This window comes from Podarcis pityusensis, assembly GCF_964106645.2.
Source record: "Podarcis pityusensis genome assembly, chromosome: 6".
In the NCBI taxonomy this organism is placed as follows: domain Eukaryota; kingdom Metazoa; phylum Chordata; class Lepidosauria; order Squamata; family Lacertidae; genus Podarcis; species Podarcis pityusensis.
This window is the reverse complement of record NC_138030.1, coordinates 22,354,094-22,358,954: the sequence shown is the minus strand read 5'-3', so window position 1 is coordinate 22,358,954 and position 4,861 is coordinate 22,354,094. Positions and strand designations below refer to the sequence as shown.

At 45.0% G+C, this 4,861-nt stretch overlaps 1 long non-coding RNA gene across 1 annotated transcript; it reads left to right on the top strand.

The window, feature by feature from the left end:
- Nucleotides 1-261: 261 nt before the first annotated feature.
- On the top strand, nucleotides 262-3,772 carry LOC308479493. The gene is made up of 3 exons (XR_013987711.1): nucleotides 262-369; nucleotides 1,474-1,617; nucleotides 3,224-3,772. It is a non-coding gene; the product is annotated as an uncharacterized lncRNA (long non-coding RNA).
- The last annotated feature ends 1,089 nt before the right edge of the window (nucleotides 3,773-4,861 follow it).

Here is a 4,861-nt window from a genome sequence, read left to right as displayed (position 1 = left end):
AGCTCCATTCATTGCATTGGCTGGGGATGATGGGAGTTGTCACTCCAAACATCTGGACAGCACCAAACTGGGGAAGCTCATTGCAGATTATAATCTGTTAATTCCAATGTCTACTGTTGCAAGGTGTGACATAGATGGAAACTATATACAACCCAACAGAATTAGCAAGATGCACCAGCTAAGAATGAGGGCGTGAAAAGATGGCATCATCTCCTGACCCACCCCTACCAATATAAATACTGACTTAGCTCAGTCTTGGGCATTGATATCTGACTAACATCATGAAGACTTTAGGTGCCTTCCTCCTTCTCAGCATCCTAGTCCTTTCTTCACAGATGCCACCTGCATCTGCTGCAGGAAGACCAAAAGGTAAGTCCCAAGACAACCATATGCTATAAGGGGTATTTTTGCTTCTGATAAAGATGGGCATTTCCCCCCCCCCCCCCCGCCGCCGCCATTTCATCCTTTGAAATCAGATCAGCGCAGGGTTAGCCAACATGGTACCCTCTGAATGTTGGTGGGCTCCAACTCCCATAAGCCAGCATAGCCAATGAACAGAGATCAAGACAGTTGGAATCTAACAATGTCTGGAGGACATCATGCTAGCAACATTGATCTTAAGGGATGCTTGCGCTGTTGGTGACCCACTAAGCCAAACATCCATTCAACTATGGGCTGGTCCATGGTAGAGCCTGGTGTGGTTCTGGCAGGTGAGAGGGTGGGGACTGGTGGTTATGGAGAGGGGGCAGCCTGAGACTTTGGCAGGTCCTGGAGTGGGAGTGGGGTGAGTCTAACTGGTGCCAGAGTAGAACGATTAAAAAACAAACAAACCACATGCCGTCTCCGTTTCAATTACTTTGCGTGTTCAATAGCATATCTGATACTGAAGTCAAGGGCAGAATAATGGATGAGCAGGCAAACACTTGACAAATAGCAATTCTAGCTATGCTGAGGAGCATGCTTTTAATACTGGCAATGCTTCAAGATAGCCCTCCTGCAGTCTTCTGTAGCTCGTCTTGTCTAGTAAACTCCTCCTGCTTTTCTCAGAGCAGGGGGAACCAGTTTCCATAAAGACTGCTGAGGAATTCTCCCCTGTTCTTTCAATCTGGAATCAGACTTAAGCTATGGAACTTTTTTTCTGGAAGGATAAGTCTATAAATGGCTACTAGTCACAATGGCTATGTTCTGCCTCCATGGCTGGAGGCAATAATTCTTCTGAATACCAGTTGCTGGAAACTACAGGAGGGGAGAGAGCCCTTGTGCTTGGATCATGTCTGGGGGTTTCCTAAAGGACTGGGGGATTTCTAAAGGCATCTGGTTGGCCACTGTGAGAACAGGATGTTGGACTAGATGGGTCATTGGCCTGATCCAGCAGGCCTATCTTACGTCCTTAAGAGTAATTATCTGGCAAGTCCAAGAAGCATAACAATTCTGCCCTTTTCTTTCATTCCACGTTTGCTCTTTCTGTTGCAGAGAAACCAGGACAGTGCCCAGTGGTTACTGTAAGATGTCGGATGATGAATCCCCCCAACCATTGCAATAATGACTTTGACTGTACAGGGTCCATGAAGTGTTGCCAAGGGATATGTGGAAAAGACTGCATCGACCCAGTATTTGGTACTGTATGCAACAAGATAATTGTATTGTGTTGATTCAAGTTTTTCGCCAACGATTTTAGCATTTCCCTTGTGGGTGGTAATATGGGTTATGATTCCTTTGAGGAGAACAAATCGGGAAATTGAAAGTGGTATTGCTTGCATCTCAGGAAGGATGGTGAAAATGTTCCAAGCATGGATGGCTGGAGAAGAAGAGGCTTAGCATTCTATTATGGCAGGGCTAGCCAACATGGTGCATTCCAGATTTATCCGACTACAAAACCCATGAGCCCTAGCTAGCATGGCCAATGGTTAGGGATGATGGAGGATGTAGTTCACAATGTTCAAAGGACACCACATTGGCTACGTCTGTATTATGGGATGCAGATCCGGCTCACCCATTAGGCAAGCTGAGGCTGCTGCCTCAGGCAGTAGAAGACCCCCAGGCAGCATCCCCGCAGCTACGCTGCTTGCCCCATCCCCTTCACCAGTGGTGGAGTGGTCTCACCCACAATTGGCATGATCTTGTTGGAAATTGGCACAAATGGTGGTGCTGCTTCTGCACCATTGGCAGATGCAGCAGGGCGCATATCAAAGCAGGTGGCAGCAGAAGGAGCAGACAGGTAGTGGTGGTGGCAGCAACATTGGCGTGGCATGGTGGCACTTTCCCCTTTCCTCAAGTGGCGAAACGGGAAGCACCACCCCTGATGGGTGGAGAAAGGTGGGATTCTTTTCCTTTTAAGTGAAGACTGAGATCTCTCAGCAATGCAGGAGGGCTCCCTAACCTCATTCACCAACTGCACGGCACCTCTATGGATCAGAGTGACTTTTCTCCAAAACCACTCTGTTTGTGCCCAGTGACATTTTTGCTACCTGGATCCAACAGTTACTGGAGATGGAGAGTGGAAGGGCACTCAGAATTATCCGTTGGGAATAGCGGGCCTGTGTTAGTTATGTCCATTAATTCCAACAGGTCAACTCTGAGTGTGGCCAACATTGGAAGCAACCCATGATATGCAAAATCTGTGTTCCCATTCGGTGGAGGGATCCCACTGGAAGTGACATCAGGCATGGTGGTGGCATCTTAACTCTCTTCTAACTGTAGTATAACTGTTGGTTTTGGTATGGGAGAATGTAATCCCAGGTGGAATAGATGGAGGGAGCATCCTGATATTGTCCTGGTCTCCTTTCTCTTATTCTTACAGGGCAATTCATTACAGAATCATAGAATTGTAGAGTTGGAAGGGACCCTGAGGGTGATCTAGTCCAATTATTATTCATGACTCATGCATATTACACTGCAGCTCTATATTGTTGCAGATCCAATCGTCAATAATCATAACCTAATTATAAATCTAAATATAAATTACTGAAGCATTGAGTTTAGGCTCTTGGTGCTTATTAGATTCAGAGACTTTCGTCAGACATATGTCATGTTACAGCAAGAGATGATATTATGCGTACTAGAGAAGCCAAGGTCAACAACTCCTCCTTCATATAGTTCAGACAGGGCATGAGAATTGTGTAACCCGCACTAATCCATGCAGAATGTGAGTCATTTATCACACTGCAACGATCTGTGATGGTAGGATTTAATCAAATAGATCTTCCTCTCCTCTTTCCTGTAGCATAAATTCTTGTTTCACTGATGGACACCCAGCAACAACAACTACAACTACAACTACAACTACAACTACAACTACAACTACAACTACAACTACAACTACAGCAACTACAACACTGCAACAAAAACACCTGTTCCATCCATGGACATTATTCTGATTGGTAGTCACCAGCCAACTACTTACCTCATTTGCAGGAGGAAAATTTAGCTGAATGATTCATTGATTTGGGCCTTTGGGTCTGTAAAGTATTTGAAGCCCTTGATTTGGACAGGGAAATGATAATCTCTCCGTTTATGTCTTCAGATCCCAAAGAAAGGCCCACTCGTTACAAAGCTAACTCTTAAGATATCATTCTTCTGATTTACTGTAGACAAACTAATATGCGAGACAGAACTGAGCTGAAGCTGCTTTCCGCTTTTCATGTTGGCCTTTCATAATAACAGTTTCCCCCTTTTTTGCCTCTTATTGGAGTTGCTCTCAAAAGTCTCCTTCATTTTGGATTGCACGAGTCTTCACTGAAATTATGTGCAGACGTATTATCATGCACTTCTGGTGCCAGTGTGGTGTAGTGGTTAAGAGCGGTAGTCTCGTAATCTGGGGAACCGGGTTCGTGTCTCTGCTCCTCCACATGCAGCTGCTGGGTGACCTTGGGCCAGTCACACTTCTTTGAAGTCTCTCAGCCCCACTCACCTCACAGAGTGTTTGTTGTGGGGGAGGAAGGGAAAGGAGAATGTTAGCCGCTTTGAGACCCCTTAAAGGGAATGAAAGGCGGGATATCAAATCCAACTCTTCTTCTCTTCTAATGTGATATGCCCTTTGGAGCAACATATTCAGCCATAGCCCCAGGAAGAAATAACTCTGTACCTTTCTATCTCTGTTTTGTGGTGTTGGATGGCAGACTTGTGCGTACTTACAAACAGCCTCCACTGGCCTCCACTTGTGCGTACTTACAAACAGCCTCCACTGGCCTCCACCTAAAACAGTTACTCATGAGCAACAACAACCCACATAATAGAGTAAGGGGCACAGGGACCATACCTTATGGCAGTGCCAGATGCCAACTCAGTCTCCATGTCTACTCTAGCAACAATAGAACAGGACCTAATACTGTCTCCCACAGGGGTGCATTCCCTGCCCATTTTCCACTTTGATTTCTACCATCACCTGCCCAAAATATCCTTCTGTATTCAACATAGAATTGACAGGTCAGTCTCTACGCCTGAAAAATATATGGATACAAACCTGACCTCACAATGGCAATACCCACAAACCAGTAGCAGAACATTTCGGCCTCCCTAGACTCTCTGTAACTCACCTCAACGTACATATTTCACAACAAAGGGACTTCGAATGAATAAATACAACGTGAAACAACTGAGTTACAATTTGTCAAGAAGTTCATTGCCATCACTTGTGGGTCAAATGAAGAGAAAGGATTTTAATAAAGTACTTTATTATGGTCATAGACCAGCATATTTTTAAAAATCAAATTACCAATCAATGCCAAGATATCTGTGCCATCATGGCTTTCTTACAAATGGTTCCCTGCCCACTGTGTGTGTTGATAGGGTCATCTCAAAAACGATGAGTCAGTTATCATTAAACTGCAGCTGTAAAGGGTGTGCCTATTTAACATACATA